Source organism: Ambystoma mexicanum, chromosome 14, assembly GCF_040938575.1.
Source record: "Ambystoma mexicanum isolate Mex_15411 chromosome 14, UKY_AmexF1_1, whole genome shotgun sequence".
Lineage (NCBI taxonomy): Eukaryota > Metazoa > Chordata > Amphibia > Caudata > Ambystomatidae > Ambystoma > Ambystoma mexicanum.
In genome coordinates this window covers 194,857,178-194,876,289 of record NC_090940.1, presented here as the reverse complement: position 1 = coordinate 194,876,289, position 19,112 = coordinate 194,857,178, and the positions used below count along the sequence as shown (strand labels likewise).

Sequence of the window (19,112 nt, the reverse complement as noted above, 5' to 3'; positions counted from 1 at the left end):
GTGGGAGTACTGACTTCATGCTTCCTCTTATTGATGAATAGAGTGCAATACTGCCCTTCCAAACCTAGTTTCCTGACTGGAGGAGGAAACCAAGTTGTAAAACCGTGTAAAGGTATGGACGGACGACCATGTGGCAGCCGCACAAATGTCTCGAACCGGCACTCCTCTTGAGGGCCGATGAAGCTGCGATACCTCTGGTCGAATGAGCCCTAAGATTTTGAGGGGGCTCTTTTCCTGCCAGTTTATAACATTCCAAAATGGCTAAAATAATCCATCTGGAAATGGTCTGCTTAGTTATCGGTAGCCCCAGCTTGTGACCTGCGTAGCCTACAAACAGCTGGTCTGCTTGTCTTATCCTAGCCAGTCTACTAATGTAAAAACTTAAAGCCCTTCTTGGGTCCAGCCTGTGTAACCTCTCTTCCTCTTTCCCCGGATGGGGAGGAGGATAGAAAGATGGAAGGGTAATCTTCTGTGTGATATGAAATTCAGAAACCACCTTTGGGAGGAAATTAGGCTTCACTTGCAGAACAACTTTGTCTTTGTGAAAGATTGTATGAGGGGGTTTACAAGAAAGAGCTTGTAACTCGCTCACCCTTCCAGCAGATGTAAGTGCTACTAATAAAACAGTCTTAAGGGTAAGAAATCTTAACGAACAAGAGTGGAGTGGTTCGAAAGGTGTGCCCATCAGGAAAGTTGGGACTAAATTTAAATCCCATAGGGCAACCTGGAATGGTCTTGGGGGATAAACGTTAGTTAACCGCTTTAGAAACTGTATTACCAAGGGTAACTTGAAATAGGATGGTTCTTCCGCAGTGCGCTTAAAGATGGATAGCGCTGCGAGATAGCCCTTGATGGTGCCAACTTGAATGCCTGAATTCGCTAAATAAAGTAGGAAGGACAAAACCATTGGTGTACCACATGTAAAGGGATCGATATTCTTTTCCCTACACCAGCTGCAAAATCTGTTCCAACGGCAGTGGTATAAAGATTTTGTTGCTGGCCTTCTTGCCGAAAGCAACACCTCCATAACGTCATCAGGGAGGTCCCAATCCTTATACCTCAGCCTTTCAGAAGCCAAGCGTGAAGGTTGAGGGTTTTGATGTCTAGATGGAGAAACTGACCTCCCTTCTGTGAGAGCAGATTCTCTCTGAGTGGAAGTCGAATTGGAGGGCAGATGGACAAGTCTAGAAGGTCCGAGTACCACGTTCTCCTGGCCCAATCCGGGGCAATTAGGATCATGGTTTTCCGGAATCTTCTCAACCTCCTGATCATTTGAGGAATGACAGGGACCAGTGGAAACGCGTACATCAGTGGAAACTCCCAGTCCACTATGAACGCATCTCCCAGAGCTCCTCTCGGGGGAAATTCCCTTGAACAGAACAGATCGCACTTCCTGTTGACACTGGTGGCGAACAGATCCACCTGAGGGGTTCCCCAAAGGGGGAAGATCTCTTGAAGGACTTCCTGAGCTAGTTCCCACTCGTGGGAGACTGTGCTCTGCCTGCTCAGAGCGTCCGCTGTCAAGTTCTTCTCTCCGGCTAGGTGAACTGCCGATAGAGAGATTCCTTCTTGGATTGCCCAAAACCAGAGCTGCATCGCCTCTCTGCACAGAGGTAGTGATCCTACGCCTCCTCTTTTGTTGAGGTAATGCATGGCCACTGTGTTGTCCGTCATTATCAGGACATTCTTTCCTTGTACAGATGGCAGAAAAGCCTTCAGCGCTGATGGTCAAGTCGTTGGCGTGGGCTCCCCACCCCGTGAATGAGGCATCCGTGAATACTGTTATCTCCGGCCAAGGTTGCCAAAACTGCTCTCCTTTCAGAATGTTCTCCTGACAGGCCCACCACTGAAGGTCTTGAGCCACCCTGTCGGGAACCTGAAGAAGATCTGTCATTCTCCCTGAGAATTGTGACCACTGAGTTCTCAGTGCCCACTGGAGAGATCTCATTCTCAGGCGAGCCTCTGGCACTAGGAAAATGCAGGATGCCATGAGGCCTAGCAACCTAAAAAAGTCGAAGGCTGGGAGACGTTGGGCATTTTGAAACTTGGTGACCATCTGTAGAATATCTTGAGCCCTCACCTCTGGTGGCGAGGCTTTTCCCAGGGAAGTGACCAGGATCGCTCCGATGAACTGGAGTCTCTGCGATGGTATCATTTGTGACTTCTTTAAATTGAGGGAGAAGCCCAGTCTGTGAAGGGAGTGGCAAACATGATCTAGCTGGATCTGAGCTTGTTCCGAAGATACAGCTCTGATCAACCAATCATCCAGGTAGGGGTAGACGTGAATCCCTTCCCTCCTTAGACTTGCAGCCACTACCAACATTAACTTGGTGAAGACCCTTGGGGCGGAGGGTCAGCCCAAATGGCAGCACTCGAAATTGATAATGAGAGTTGCCAATTGCGAACCTCAGGTATTTCCTGTGTTTGAGATGGATTGGCACATGGAAATAAGCGTCCTGAAGGTCCAGAGATACCAACCAGTCCTGGAACTGAAGGGCCTGAAGGATCTGAGAGAGAGTTACCATCTTGAATTTGTCTTTCCTGAGGAATTTGTTCAATTCTCGCAAGTCCAAGATGGGTCTCAGTCCTCCGTCTTTCTTTGGTATGAGAAAGTAAGGGGAGTACCAGCCCTTCGTCTCCGCTACAGGTACCGGTTCTATGGCACCTTTCTCTAGCAGGTCTAAAATTTCCTGCAAGAGGAGTGGATCTGGAGCTTTTTGAGAGCTGATCTCCGGTGGATGACTCTGAGGTATGCGTAGGAGAGGCAGGCAGTAACCTTGTGCAACTGTCTCCAATGCCCAAGCATCTGACGTGATAGCCTGCCATTCCGCCAGATGTTGAGTTAACCTGTCTCCTACAGGTGTCTTGTGAGGGAAGTCCTCAGAGTGGTTTTGGGGCGGCTGATGCAGATGCCGATGGTAAAGAGGCACCTGCTGTTGCTGCGGCTTTTGAATATCTACCCCGTCCACCTCGGGTAGTTCTTCTTTGTCCCCTTTGAGCCGGTCGTCCTCTACCTCTTCCGAATGCGGAGTAGAAGCGAAAGGACTTGCCTCTCGGAGAGGTTCCTGTGGGACGAAAAGTTGTCTGACGGATTGCAACGCCTAGGGATTTTGCTGCTGCCTTTGATGTTTGCAGTTTTTCTAAACTGTCATCCGCCTTCTTCCCAAACAAAGAAGAGCCATCAAATGGCATGTTCAAGAGACTGGCTTGCACATCTGGGGCAAAACCAGACTTTCTCAACCAAGCAAATCTCCTGGTTGTTGTACTTGCCGCCATTGCTCTGTTGATACTGTCAGCCGAATCAATGCCCGTCTGGAGGGATTCGCACATAGCGTCTTTACCGTCCTGTATGATATTCAGGAACGCCTCCCTTTCTACTCCCTCCGGGATGCAGTCAGCCGCTGTAGAAGCACACTCCCAAAGTGTATGGCTAAATCTAGCAAGGGTGCAAGTAGCATTAATAGATTTTAACGCCATGCTACATGCCGAAAAGACTTTCTTAGCCATAGCATCGTATTTTTTATCGTCCCTGTCCTGTGGCACGGTAGGGTAAGCAGTCTTGATGTCAGTAGAAGATGCTGCCTGTACCACCAGACTTTCTGGGGATGGGTGTTTGGACAAAAACTCAGGGTCTGCAGAAGATACCCTGTATTTAATAGACAGTTTTTTATTTACTGCCGGGACGACATCTGGGGTTTCCCAGTTCGTCATTATTTTTCTTTGAAGTGCTTTATGAAAAGGTACTACAGGATCCTCCTGTGGACCTTTATCAAGAATATCCGTGAGGTCATCCTGTTGGAAAGCCTGTGAAGGTGTTGACCACCCCATAAATTCTGTAATCCTGGCCATTAAGGCTCTATAAGGGGTTTCAGCATGCTCCCCCGGGTCTGGCCTAGCAAACTCCACCTCTGGGGAAGTGTCTAAACCACTTGCCTCATGTAAGGAATCATGGAGTTCCTTTAATCTGCGTTCCTCTGAGGATAACTCCTCTTGAACTGGGGTTGCAGATCTCTGCAACTCAAATGTCTCTTCTTGGTCAGACAGTTCTCCCTCTTCCATAATTGAGGACATTGTTCTCAATTGGTCTGAACTCACAAAGGGTGTGAAACCCATCTCCAAGGCAGAGGGTGCCAAACTTGTCGTAATCGGCCTCGAAAACGTTGATGTCGTCGACGCCGACGTCGAAGGCTTCGAACGTGGCGTTGAAAACAAAGGTGGAGGTCTCGAGGTCCTAGATAGAATCGGAATTCTGCTTGAGGATATCGACAATCTCGACGACATCGTCATCGAAGACCTGGGAATAGCCACTGGGTGCGCCGCAACCGTGACTTTCCTTGGCGTCGACGCCGGTGTTGAGGATGGCGTCGAGTCGACAGACCCGTGTGTCGAAGGTCCTTTCGACAACAGCGTCGAAGACACCGACCTCGGCGTCGACGGAACCTTCGTCGACGGCGTCGACGGAACCTTCGAAGAAGGATTCGAGGTCTTTGCTTTACTCGAGGGTTCGTGACGCGCTCGAGAAGTTTGCTTTGCCGGGTGCTGCGACTCGTGGCGTTTTGGACCTTTGGGTCTTTCGACCAGCGCATCGCTCTCGGCAGTCTTCGAGGGGGTCGAGGCTGCTTTCTCGAAGATGCTCATCATATTTTTTCGGAATTCCTCCCATTCAGCCCGGGAACTATGTTTCGTGGGGCAAGGGATTCTCTTAGGTGAAAGAGGAAGAGGAGGACGAAAAAGGGGATCTTCGGCGTCTCCTTTTCGAGTGCTTCGATCTCGAGGAGTGATGGGACCCGCTTCGAGACCTGGAGCGCGAATGGTGACGAGGAGACGAATGTCTCGACTTCGTCGAGGAAGAAGAAGCTTTAGAAGTCTTACCTTTTTCCAGCTTCCCCCTACGCTCCTTCAGGGCCTTAGCTGTCATGGACATACAGTCCTCGCACTCCGAACAATGGTGTTCAGCTCCCAAACACCACAGACAGACCCTGTGAGGGTCCGTCAGCGACATCTTTTTTCCACAGTCTCAGCATTTTTTAAAGCCGGACCAAGGGGTCGTCGGTTCAGACGAGGAAGCCATCGAGTATGGGTCGAATATCTCGAGGAAAATGGAATAATTTTCTACGAAACTGAGCAACGATATTCCGAGGCACTGAGTAAGCGCGGAAAAACGGAACTGAGCAACGGACGCTGCGCGCGGCCTTTATAGGCAGGATGACGTCGACGTCGATACGGCGGCTGTTGAGGGACATCGACTCGGCGGACGTCGACGCGCAGCGCCCTCTAGAGAGGAAAAATTTCCAAGGCCAGCAAAGCTGGAAAGAGATATCTAAGATAAGGAATACGTCGGAGGACACAATCCCTTCGAAGTGTGGTTATAGGAAGTACGAGTTTGGAAAATTCCGGGATGAACCTTCGATAAAAATTTGCTAACCCCAAAAAACGCTGGATGTCTTTCACAGAAGTGGGGGCCGGCCAAGAGACAATGGCATCTACCTTCTTGGGGTCCATAATGACACCCTCCTTGGACAGAATGAATCCCAGGTAGGACAGAGAAGATTGGGAAAAAGCGCATTTTTCGGGCTTGATCAACTGATAGTTCTGTTGTAAACGGCGTAAGACTTCCTTTACATGGTATTGGTGTTCCTCCTGGCGGCGTGAAAAAACCAAAATGTCGTCTAGATAGACCAAAGCCGTTTGGCCCAACAAATCAGAAAATAGCCTGTCCATAAACCGTTGGAAAATCGAGGGAGCATTTACCAGGCCAAATGGCATGACCTGGTACTCGAAAAGGCCGAAAGGTGTGCGGAAAGCGGCCTTCCACTCATCCCCAGCTCTTATGCGAAGCAGGTGGTAAGCATTTTGTAGGTCCAATTTTGTGAAGACTACCGAGCCCTGTACCGCTTCCAGGATCTCGGTAATGATAGGCATTGGGTACCGGTCCTTTATAGTCACTCTATTTAGACCCCTGTAGTCGATGCAAGGCCTTAGCTCTTTCGTCTCTCTTTTGGGAATAAAAAACAGGGAGGCTCCAGCTGGTGACTTAGACGGACGTATAAGACCGTTGGTCAAGTTGTCGTCCAGATAGTTTCGTAGAACAGCCTTTTCGGAAACAAAGGAAACATTCTCCCAAAAGGAACCAAAGCTTGGGGAACTAGGTCTATGGCACAGTCTTCTGGTCTATGCGGGGGAAGCTGATGAGGAACCTGTTCCTGGAAAACCTCAGTAAATTCCGAATAACAACCTGGAATGCAATGGATAGCACTTCCTTCTGTAATAGCCACTGTTCTAACCTTTTCAAAAGAGGTTTCTGGAAGACACACTCTTTTACAATAACTTGAGTGAAAACTCAGCATATTGTTAGTCCAATCCACGGTGGGGTTATGTTTACGGAGCCATCCTATCCCCAGAATAACAGGAAAATGGGCAGCACGGATAATGTCAAAGGAGACCTTTTCGGTATGTTGTTGGATAGTTACCACGACTTCTTCAGTGGTGTGAGTAATAAGGCCAGAGCTTAGGGGGGTACCATCAACTCCTTCCACCTTTTGATCTTCTTTGTTAGCTACACGGAAAAGGCTCACCTTATCAGCCCATACAGTATCTAGAACATTTCCGGCTGCTCCACAATCAAGTAGTGCTTGAGTGTCCACTTCCTTTTTACGGAAGTGAATCTTAATGGCTATAACCATAAGACGAACATCATCCGTCACATGAGAAGAGGTTACTGAGAGGTTGGCATAGGAACAAGCATAAGCCCCTCGATAGTCCGTCCTACCAACTATCGAGGGCGTTCGTTTCCCGACCTCCTAGGGGGCACATCTGGACAATCTCGCAGGAGGTGGGTTGCAGATCCACAGTATAAACATAGGTTCCCATCTCGTCTCCTCTTTTTTTCTTCAGCAGTTAAAGGTGCTCTAGTGGTTCCTATATGCATAGGTTCTTCCCCGGCGGCTCTTGTTGCGGATGAGGAGGTGGAAGGACGTGATTCGGGGTATGGTGTCATACTTCTGGTCTTCTTCTTTTCATTCTTTCGTTCCAGGAGTCTAAAATCAATTCTCTGGACAGCAGTAAGGAGATCCGTAAAAGTATCAGGCCGAGTGGTTCTGGCAAGTTCATCCTTTAATTCCTCTCGAAGTCCCCTTCGGAATATGGTATATTGTACCATTTCTGGCCAGCCGGCCTCGGCTGCCAACTTCTTGAAAGTAGATATGTAAGTGAGTAAATCCGAATTTCCCTGTCGTACATCCAGAAGGTCTTCACTGGCCACATGTGCACTCTCAGTTCGGAGAAAAGTCTGACGTACCAGCTCCTTGAAAACGGCGTAATCCTGTAGGACTGGATCGTCACGGGACACCAATGGGGTTGCCCAAGACAGGGCATTCCCCGTCATGTGGGTGATCATAAACCCCACTTTAGTCTGGTCGGTTGAAAATGTATTCGGTTTGAACTTGAAGTGGATGTTGCAGGCGTCCAGGAATTCCTTCACCTTCTATCCCGAGCCATCGAACTTGCCTGATACCAAGGGCAAAGGGGGTAAATCCAGAGCCTGTTGTTCCCTGACGGCTACTCTTTGTTTTGAGTGCTGCACTGTCGGTCTTTAGGGCTTGGACCTCAGCATTGAGGTTTTGAATGGCGGCTATCAGCTCTTGCAGCTGCTGTGGGGTGGCCATGACTACTTCTTGGCGTTGCAAACTGTCAATGCTGGATGGTGGCTTGCGGTACTACTGTCTTCAAGGTTGGAATAGAATAGTTCCCCCGACCCTTCCTCCACCTCCTCACCTGATGACGTGGGTAGCTCCAACTTCCTTCTCTGGGGCCTTTGGGAAGTAAGCTTTTTCTTCTCGTGCAGATATGGCCTGCCTCGGAAAGAAGCCACCGTGACCCCGAGACTGGGGCTCACCGTGACCCCTCTCCGTGACAGCCAACAGGGGAAAAAGCCGTAGCAGAACAAACCCCTGACAGGTATGCTGGATGTTGCTGAAGAGCTGCCCCAGAAGTGTCCAAGGAGGTGATGCAGACTGGTACGAGGGTCCGGATGAAAGGCACTGAAGGGAACCAAAACAGCCCAAGTGCGGAGAAAACCAGGAAGAAAAAATAACGGAGGAAAAATATATATAAGCCAAAGCTATGAGGGGGGAGCTCTAGGAAGGAGAGGATAAATGGAAGGGCGAAGTAAGCCCCCTGTTTAAGTATATATTAGTAGCAAAAGAAAAACATAAAAAGAGGCAAAAAGAAGAAAGAGTAAGCAGGGGGGGCCAGGAGGGAAAAACAATGGAGAATACCAGGCGAAAAATGGAGGAGAATACAGGGAAGTATACGAGCGCACGCAACGGAGAAAATACTAACGTTGCAACGCGCCGAGCCGCACCGCCGCTGAAAGTAAATAGGACGCGGCGGGCGGCCATCTTGAAAGAACACTAGACCACTAACCGCACAAAAGAGAAAACGTGGCAGAGCGGTCTAATGACGGCCCGACCTCCATCCCTTCCACAACCGCCAACGGCCTACGGCCGTGACAGTGGGCCTATGTGTTACAGAGGAGCCATTCCTTGAAAAGGAAGTTATTGAGCTCTTTCCTGAATGGTAGCAGCAATGGGGTGAATCTGGTGACCGACTCGTTCTTTTCTTCCTGCGCCATCAGAGTTCAGGTCTGCACATTTCCTAACTTCTGATGGATTGCAGGCCTCTGGAGATGCAGAGTTCTCAGTGAGGTAGCTTGGGGACTTCAGGGTGGCAGACTTGTAGAGGCTTGCAGCAGGAGCCAGTGCAGTTAAGTGGAGGGTCAGGGTTGAATATCCAGAGTCCTTTGATGAGTCGTGCTTCAGCATGCAGAACATATCTCAGGGGTGCCAGTGTAGTCATTGGGAGGTCTTCTAAAAGGGCACTTTTTATAAGGCACCATGAATAATAGAAGGTCTGTTGCTTGAACATTATTTAAATTACAACAAACATAAAACAAGTGGATATAGGTACAAATCTGGTAACCCTTTGCAAAGCCAAGAGAGGAAGAGTCCTGGTTCTCCGGTAGGAATATCTAAATAGGTTTTGGGGTAGACGTTAGAGGTCTGAGTAAATGTGTGGTAGAGTAAAGCATAGGAGTCCTGGGTGGGGAGGGGACAGTATTTGGTTAATGTGTGCAGACATATCTTAGCTAGATTTTACTGTTCATGAAGCAACTTTTTCATATTAGATTTGACCTCTTGTGGCTGTATTCAGTTTTTAAGGTCACGCTTGCATAGGAGGGTAATGTAAATAAGCTAGACCAGAATATCAAGACTAGTTCATTATTTTAAGTGAAAGCAAATGTCAGGTAATTGCTGTGGCTTGTGCCTTATTGAATCTTATTGCATGGGTGAGAAATGTCTGTGTGCGCTGCTAAAAATCTTCTGAGCGGCACCCAGAAGGAAGCTGGGCATGCTCACAGCTTTGAGGGAACATTGGCCCAGGGTGTGATGCATTGATGATGCAAAATCGTATCAAAACTGGCCTGCGAGCCACAGTTGTGCTTGGAATTGCCTCCGCCCATTTGATCGCTATGGTGTGTTGGTTGTAATAAACCTCAGTTGAATTTGTTACTTGCCTGGACTTGCGTTCCTTTTGGAATTGGGAAGAGTTAGGCCTTCCATGAGTACAATGTCCATGAAGACCTAGCAACCAGCCCTGCTTGCAGGGAGTTTATCCCTAACACCCCTTATATAACCGGGCTATGAGTCCCCTAGATCTCGACCTCGTGAGAAGGAGTGTCTCGAAATCTGTTAGCCCCCTCTGTAGGTTAAACCCCCATCTAGCCTCCGATAAGACTCCCTTCAGTTGTAGGTACCAGAATAAAGATAGGGTGCCTATCTTCAAGTGGTCTGTCAGCCTCTCTATTTTGATGAACTCCCCTTCTTCCCACATCTGGCCCACCCTGCTCAGCCCCACCTCATACCATGTTTGGAATGCCAAAGGTTCCTTGATTTCGTCTCGTATTGGTGGCGTCCAAATACAGCTCAGATGGGACGGCCATGTGGAAAGCTACCTGTTCTCCCACCCCCGCACCCCCCGGACCTCCAAAGAGCCCATAAGACTTCCAGGATCGGGTGAGTCAGCACCCTCCTCGGAATACTATGTCGAGGGACCCAAAGCCATTCTCTGAGGGGGACTGGCGTAAGAACTGTGTTATGCAAAGGCACCCATTACTTTTCGGAGGCCGAGTCCAGATTCATCAGCACCCGCAATTGAGTCGCTTTACAATACATGGGGAGATCTGGGAAGCCCACCCCTCCTTCCTCCTTAGGCAGTGTCCTGTATGCTATCCTGTGCTTGGCCCCTTCTCATATGAATTTTAACAGGTGCATTTTTACCTCCTCAAAGAAGGCTTTTGGGACCACTACTGGTAGCATCTGAAACATGAACAGGAATTTAGACAGTACCACCATTTTTATGCAATTCAGACGTGCCATCCAGGAGAGCCCCAGCCTGCCCCATCGCTCTAGGTCTGTGCGTACCGCTGTCCACAGTGGCAGGTAGTTCCCTGCATATAGGTCACTGAATTGTTTAAAAACCTGCACTCTGAGATATCGAAAGCAGTCATCTTTTATCTGGAATGGGAGACCCCCCACATTCTCTCTGTTCCTGACAGTCCGCCCGCTAACAGAGCCACAGATTTGTCAAAGTTAACCTTGAATCCTGACAGTCTTCCATGCTGCTTCAGGCTGTCTATAATGCGGGGTACTGAGTTCAGCAGGTCTGCAATGTATAGCAGGGCATTGTCCACTAAGAGACTCATCTTGTCGGTTAGCTCCCCGATCCTCACTCCCTTAATCCCCTTATTGCTGCGGACTTCTCTGGCCCATGGCTCCATCACCAACGCGTAGAGAAGTTGCGAGAGTGGGCACCCCTGTTGCGTTCCTCGTTGTAGCTGGAACGACTGTGACACACTCCCACTGGCCACCACCCTGGCGGTCGGCTTCGAGTAGAGGGCTATAACCTATTGACTCCATCTGCTCCCAGGCCTATCGCATAGAGGACCTCTCCCATGAAGGCCCAGTGCACCCTGTTGAACGCCTTCTCAGCATCCAAGGCTAAAACATGGCACCTTCCCCTGCCACCTCAGGTGAGTTTAGGATGTGAAGCGTCTTCCTCATTTTATCAGCCCCCTGCCTATGCAATATAAAGCCTGCTTGATCTGCGTGTACCAGCCCCAGGGGGTGCGGTTCTAAGCGGGATGCCATCACCTTGGTAAAGATCTTGGCATCCACGTTTAATAATGAGATGAGCCTACAGGAGGCACAGCAGGATGGATCCTTGTCTGGCTTTGGGATCACTGTAATTAACACTCTGAGGAACGTCGGTGGGATCGATCCTTCCCCCCTTATGGAGTTAAATAGTTTGGCTAACGGCGTTGCTAACAGATCTTGGTACTTCTTGTAAAAATCTGCGGTGAACCCGTCCTCTCCTGGGGCTTTCCCAGACTTTAATTTGCGGATAGCCAACAATACTTCCTTCCTTGTCACTTCCTTGTCTAGTGCTTCCCGTGCCTCTGTTGCCAGCTTGAGAGCTGCATACCCTCTAAATAGCCACAGATCTCCTCACTCCCTATCTCCTCCAGTTCGGAATATAACCCCTTATAGTATTCTGCAAATTGGGACGCAATCTCATCACCCTTCTCTGCCACTGCACCGTTTGCTCTCCGTATCCACACAACTCTCATTCCCATCCTATCACCCCTCAACCTATTTGTCAGCAAGGCCCCAACGGTGTCATCCTGCTCATAATATTTCTGCCTTGTGTACCTCATCCACTTGACCACCTCCCCTATGGAAATCGAGAGTAGATGCTGCCTTTTATCCCACATATCCCTCAGGAGCTGTCTGCATCTGCTTGGGCCATCTGCGCTCTGAGTGCTTTCAGTTCACTCTGCAGCCTGGTTTCCACTAGGCCCCTTTCCCCTTTCTTCCGAGCCCTTTTGGAGATGAGCAGTCCCCTGAATGTTTCCTTTGCTGCATCCTATACAGTAGCCATGCCCACCCCCCCATTGTCATTCGTAGTGAAGTATGCATCTATCTCCTTCCCTAGGAAATCCCTAAACACCTGGTCCTGTACCAGAGTATCGTTACTTCTCCATCGTGTTTCCCTCCTTGGAGGGTTCTCTACCTTCCAAACTCCCACAAGTAATTTGTGGTTCGACCATGTTATTGCTTCAACTCGCAGATACTATGTTATTGCATCTTGTTCTGGGGTGACAATAGCATATCTATCCTGGTGTAGGTTTGATGCGGCGAGGAGAAGAAAGTGTATCCTCCTGGCCCGGCATGGTGTTTCCTCCATATGTCGGTCAAGTGGTAGTCTTGCAATAAGTGCCTAATATTAATATTTACTTTGGTCTCTGCCCTCTCCCTGTCCCTGTCCCTTTTAAGTGATCAACAGTCCGTCTGTGGGTCTTCCACCAGGTTGAAACCACCTTCCAGGATAGTGATACCCTCTGTCCATCCCTCCACCATCTCAAATATCCTGTACCCTACGTAGGAACTTCACCTGCCCCGCATTAGGCGCACGGACTGTGGCTAGGGTGTATTGTACTCCCTCATGGGAACCCTTTATCCCCAGGAGCCTGCCACCAAATCCTCTCTTAATCTGTGTCCCTGTCAGCCAAAAATGTTTCGCTAGTAGGATACCTAGCCCTTCTTTCTTGTGGTCCTCATGAGAGGCCCAGTACATCGTGGCCACATCCCTCCCCTTAATTGGGGATTCCGCCCATCGTTTATAATGAGTTTCCTCCTGAAGAAAGAGGACCATTAAACGCTGCTTATGGAACATATTACACGTCAGTGATCTCTTGCTCTTGCTCTTCAGACCCTTAACATTCAGCGTGGCTATCCTCAGATCAGCCATCCCCCTTCGCCACTATGCTAGCTGAAACTCCTCGGGTATAGCAGGAGCCCGTACCTCCCCTCCTTCGCACAGTTGACTGCACCTAGTACCCCTTCCCTTCCCTCCCCTTTTCCCCACACATCCCCTTCCCTCCATGACCGCGGTCTCACACTACTTGCATCACAGTGCCGTGAACTGAACCACACGGACCTGTGTCCCGTCCCTGCCCTGGTTTCCCAATCGTCCCTTTTCTTGATCTCCTAGGCGTTGCCATCTCTTTGCTTGCAACGCGCTAAGCGTCCTTGTCTCCCCCTATCTTCCTTCCCCAACCATTGTCCCTGTGCATATCCCCCTAACTCCAATTAACTCCCCTCCCCATAAAACATTTAAACGGGTGAACCTTGTTTCTATGTAGCCTTCCCTCAGGCTATCTTCATAACAAACTGTGAACCAGGGCGGGGGGGTCACCCCATCTTTTGGTTACAACTCCAGGGTCTGGCTAAAAACCTTGCCAGGGCCACAGTGTAGGGCCGCAGGGTTCCTCTCAGGGGTGGGGTGCCAAGTTTCTGAAACTTCCTGGTGCCCTGGACCTTGCATCGTCCCATCAGTGTTCCCAATCCTGTGGCACCGCTGGATTGGCTGGGTCCTTCTTCAATTTCACCCCCACTGGGCCCCCGTCCTGTAAATTCTTCCAGGGCCCGCTTGATGTCATCTTCTGTCACCACCTGGTGCCTCTCGCCCTCCCATTCGTCGATAAGCGCAAAGGGATATCCCCATCTGTATCTTATCCCTTTGTCTCTGAACCATCTGGTTAGGTCAGGGGGCCGCACTTTTTGCACCGAAGGAGTGTTTGGGCCGCAGGTGTTGGAAGATGGCCACGTTGGAGCCGTCATATTTGATGTCCCCCATGCGTCTGGCTGTCTCTGTAGTAATGCGGGTTGGCTAGGACTAAACAAGGCCCTCTGCCTCCTCTGCCAGCCCTGTGGACCCTGTCCAGGGGAACCGTCGTCTCTCCTTCCTTGGAGCCAATGACCATCCCCATGAGCTCCTGTATCTTAAGTTCCAGATCAGCCGGGGTTTCCCCTTCTTTTTCCTGTAGGACGAATAAACAGAGGTTGTTGCGCCTCTCCCTGTTCTCAATGTCCTCCACCTTTAGCCGAAGTTCCTCCTCTCGCTTCTCCATTTCTTGAAGGCGTTCCCCCACTTGAGTCTCGAGGACCATGGTGAGGTTTGGTTCACCTCCAGGCCTTCCACCTTGTCCTCCAGGGTAGTGACTCTTAATGAGAGGTCCACCACTTTCACGTCAATGTCAGTCCTCATGCCCCGTATTTCCTCCAGGATCACCTGAATGTCACTTTTAATAGTGCCGATTTCGGCAACACATGTGTGGACCTGTTATACCTGTTTCCTGCTGCCATTTCCACTCTCTCTGGGAACCGGTATTGTTGGAGTGCCCCTTTCCAGATCATGCGGGTGTGGTATGCGGTGCTGGGAAACCACCTTCCTCCCAGCCTCATTCCTCTAATGCCGGCTCCCGAAGGGCCACTAATACTATAGGTTCAGACTCGGGGGGGCTCCACTGCCGCCTTCTTTCTCTAGGATCCTACTTTAGGGGCGCCTCCTCAAATCTTCTGGGTTAATGTACTGCTGCTTGGCCGTGGCCCCCCCTTCCCTTCACTTATACTTCTTGGCCTGGCGTCAGTGGGGTCCCACTCTTCAGAAGCACCCCTGTATTCTTCCTCCCTTGTATCTGTGGTGAAGAGAGAGCACCACAGCGATCCAACCTCTTGCCCCATGCTCCACCCTCACTTCAGGGCTATCCCTGTTTGTGGAGGTTGCTACACGCAGCCCAGGCCCCCTCCTTTCTTTGGGGCGACTCTGTAACAGTTCTTGTGTCCTAGCTGATCATTCAGCTTTCCCCCACATTGCTTTTAACCAGGATCTCCCCTGTGGCTGTCACTGTGCTTGCCGGTGCAGGGGGCCCCTCTCTGTGCCCAGTCCTGCCGGGCCACCGAGGGGGTTCAGCCTCTCCCCCAGCCCTTCGCTGTCACTGTGTGGGAGGGCTGGGGGGGGTGGGGCTGTCACTCACCGCCAGCACCTCACAGTGTATTGCTCAGAGCTACTGTGAACAACTGTCTCCTGAGTCACGGGAGGAAGCTGGAGGCTGTCCCTCCTCTGCATGTCCTATTTTGCAGTAACATTATGGTGGCCAGTGGGGGTAGGGGGCTGTTAGGGAGAATTCTCAGAAATGTGCTTATTCCCTTCAACTTAGAGACCCCCAGCAACTTTGCTGGATTTTTGAGGACTTGATTTCTTTCCTGGAGGGAGTGAGAGCCTTTTTTCCCACTCGCTCATGTATTTTAATGTGTGTTTTACTCTTGTGTTCTTTGATTATGGAGTTTTAGATAACTCCATAGGCATCATCTTTTCATTTTTGTGTCACACAGCACCTTTAGTTCAGTGGCACAGGGATGTCCTTTGGACTTGCCAAGGTTTAAATACCTTCTCTGAGGTGAACTACTGTTTCCCAGAGAATGTAAAGTTAAATTGACTTTACTAGTCTTTTTAAATTCATAGACCCAGCACACACTATCTTCCTCTAGAGTGCTGGAGGGGTTACTTAGTATCCCCTAGGTCTAAACACTGTTGTAGCTGCCGAAAGCTACCCTTTCCTATTGAAATGGCTGGTGGCAGTGGTTTTATAACGAACTACCATGATTCTTCCCGACTACGAACACCGGTAGTTAAAAATCGGGGCCGCCATGTTTTTCAATATGGCGCCCAAGACCCCTCTGTAAAAACAGACTCTGGTCATCTTTTTTCGCCGTTTCTTTGTGGAAAGGTCCTTCTGGTGTTTATCTCTGTGCGCCAAACCAGGTTTGTTCCCTTTGTTCGTGAGCCTTTGGCCAGCTTCAGGACTGAAGTCCGCCCTTGGCGTCTGAGTGTCTGGTGTGGGCAGGAAGTAGGGGAAGTGCCCAAAACTCCCTGTGCTCATTCTCCTAGGAGACCCAAATGCACTCTGGCGTGATTGGCTGGCTGACTGTCCGGCAAGGACAGCCACCTTGCTGGGTGAGTGGCAGCCAGGCTGGAATGAATGGGAGAAAACTGTTTAAAAGGCAAGTCTCCAGGACTGGAAGGCAGAGTCGACCACTGGAACGAAAGAACCGAAGATGAGCTGGAAGAGGATGGCTGCTGCAACCCTGGACCGTTAGTTTGCCCGGTGAAGCCCTGCTGCAAATTCCAAATTGCCAGATCTCCATTCGACAGAGAAGTGTCATGATGCCTACCCCCGGGCATCCGGATCGGGTCCATCAGCCCCGGGAGCAGGCATCCAGATACTCATTAAAACCCCAACAGACCCGGCTGGGGGCTGTTTGGATTCAGTCCTGGCGCCTTAGGCGCCAGGCTCATCATAGAAATCAGTCCTGGCGCCGTAGGCGCCGGGCTCATAGACTTTACTTACCTTATGCAGACCATGCTGCAAATGAGTCCAAGCCAACGTGAGGTCTGGATGAGACTATTTTATTACAGGGACTATTTTTTACTCGGGTGTGGTTCTGGGGATCTTCTTACCTGGGACTACTTTGCAGACTATTTAAACCACGCCCGAACAGCAGCTCATGCTTTGCGTTATTCTGCATCCAGCAGCGTAACGCTCACCGTGTCTGCGAATCACTATCCAGTCTTCTGCCACGCCCGCCTCGAATCCGGAGCTCCTAGACAAAAGGAAAAGAAAGGAGAAGAGGTTAGATCACCGACAATTGATTCTTTACCTGATTCCGGACCCAGCACATCTCCGAGCCTGGAAAGGACATTATTTCAGCACACGTCGCTTCGCCAGCAGCAGCGCCGCGTTATACTCACCAGTCCACCGCATCTTTCAACTCGGCGCTGCCTCCATCATTTTCTTCGTCGAAACTCAGCACCTGGGGGGAAAACAAAAGGAATAACAAGGTGAGCCGAGAAAACCGACAAAGACAATCTCTTTGCCACCATAGGCTTACCTGCTTTACCACCGGAGGTATTATCCTTTAATTCGCTGCATCTTTCTATGCCGCACCTATAAAGGGAGAGAAAACAGCAAGTTAAACTCATGCAACTTTTACCGGACAGTGTTTGGTAATACAGACTCTTACCTGAACGCCATCAGCTGCCTCCAGGCAATATTCTTTTGGACCCAGCTGAAACCTAACGAGGGAATGGAACAAGAGTGAACATTGGACATACTGAACTCTTTGAACTTTATAGACACTGGAGTCAATATTCCTGCAGAACTCCTCCAGTACCTTCAAACAAGTGAAGTAACTGGTATCTACGCGCCCCTGCATGCCATGCAGGATGGAGAGCTCATCATTTAAAAACATAAGGTGAGGTTACCAAGAGGGGATATCGGAGGTGATTAGTGGGGAGAACGAGAACTGTTGGGGGTGCCATCACTAAAGTCCACGGGTGGCTAAATCCCTTTATCCACTTGCAGGAGAATACTTCTACGAGTCCAGCAGACAAGATTAGGCGGGCCAGTCCAGACTGTCATCTCTTCACTATGCATCACGTCGGTGGAGACCGCACATGTCCGGGTCCGATCGATGCCCCTGTGGGAACCAGGTGAGCGTAACAAGAAGCTCCTTCAGGGACGGTTTCTTCCTTTGAGGTGGTGGGACCAATCAGCTCAGAAGACACCTGGATACCATTCTCAATTCTGGTTAAGGTTTAGCCAGGGAGAGGGAAACCAGTTTGTGTCTTGAAGCAACAGCTACTTGAACCAAAGTGACTCCATTTTGTTTGCTCCAACGACGATCCCATGCAGTGCAGGTGTCGCCCGACGTCCTCCCTCTTGTCCCCACAACTGAGGCTCAGGAACAGCGAGATCTGCAGGAATTGCCAGGAACCAACGTCTTCAGCTGCATCTTTTTGATTCACATTAAGGTACTGTGCCATCCGGTTGAGAGATCCTAACTCTCGCAGTGAAAGTTTGTGAAACTTTCCCAACTTGCAGGCCTAATCAGCTTGTGACCCAGCATATCATTCGTTATCATCTAAACTACTTCTGAGAACTTTTACAAAGACTTCTCTGTTTGTTACCAGAACTGATCTGTCCTATCCAAGAACACTAGACTATTGACTTTGGCCTGGGCTACTCCTGTTACACTAAACCTTTGCATTGCCTAACAGAAGTGTTTTCTTACCCATTTTGCAAACGTATATCTTTCTATTCCCATTGAAAGTAATTGAAGTGCCATGTGGCTCATTTTTCAGGGAAGCACAAACTGTCTCTGCAACTTAGAGTTTGTTACTGTAGTGTATTGGTGTTTCATATTAAGTTGATTTCTACTAGTGAATGTTTTCTAAATGATTGTGTAAATAAATGTATACATAATTTTTTACCAAGAAACCTTGAGTTTAAGTGTCTACTTGAACCACTGTGATTGTGATACTTCTGTGTAACTTCAACTACTGCTCACATTCCTACTTGGGATACGCCTGGCTGCTCAGCTCGCTACCAAAAAGTGTGGGGTACGGACCTATACCAAAGGTTGTTTTTTGCTTACACCTGTAGTCCTAATTGCATGTGGTGTTTCCAGAGGGTACAGCCTGCAATTCTGCATAACACTGGTTTACAGCGGTGAGGATAAAGTATAGTTGTTACATTGAGTGTGCTACTCTTACCTTTGTTCAAAATAACCTTCACAAGGCTAAGCTCCACTATAGAATCAATTGTTTTATAATGCCTAATATGGATAACTACAAACAGGAAGCCCTGGTCATTCTTACAGTAGATCAACTGAAAGAAATGTGTAAAGCTAGGAACCTTGCTGTTAAAGGAAAGAAAAAAGAATTGATTGAAAAATGGTTGGAACACCAAAGATTGAGAAATTGGGCTGTAACCCCCAATGTCTCACAAAGAACAAGTTACTTGCCAACTGGTAACGTTCTTTCGACTGGATGTTCCTCAAACGTATTCCACATCTTTGACATGTAATGTCCACAGCTGTGCACTTCGGAAACTTTTTCGGCAGAGGGCGTCCTGCGTCGCTGACGTCGGGTCGGTGTCCCTCGAAGGCCTCCGTCGAGGGCGACGTTCCGGATTTTATAAATAGGACGCACGGCGCCCGTAGCCTCAGTTTAAGATTTTTCCCCCAGAACGTGTGGCACCAGTCTCATGCCTGCTTGACTGCACATAGCCTTGCGGAAACGTAAGCTGAAATCGCATAGGAAATTCTCCAGAGGGGCAGGCTGGGAGGTCGATGTGGAATATGCTGGAGGAA

General features: G+C 49.5%; 1 protein-coding gene across 2 annotated transcripts in view; it reads right to left on the bottom strand.

The window, feature by feature from the left end:
* LRRC9 (leucine rich repeat containing 9) overlaps positions 1 to 19,112 on the bottom strand; it is a 2,495,628-nt gene that overhangs the window by 543,262 nt on the left and 1,933,254 nt on the right. The gene's annotated exons all lie outside the window — the stretch shown is intronic.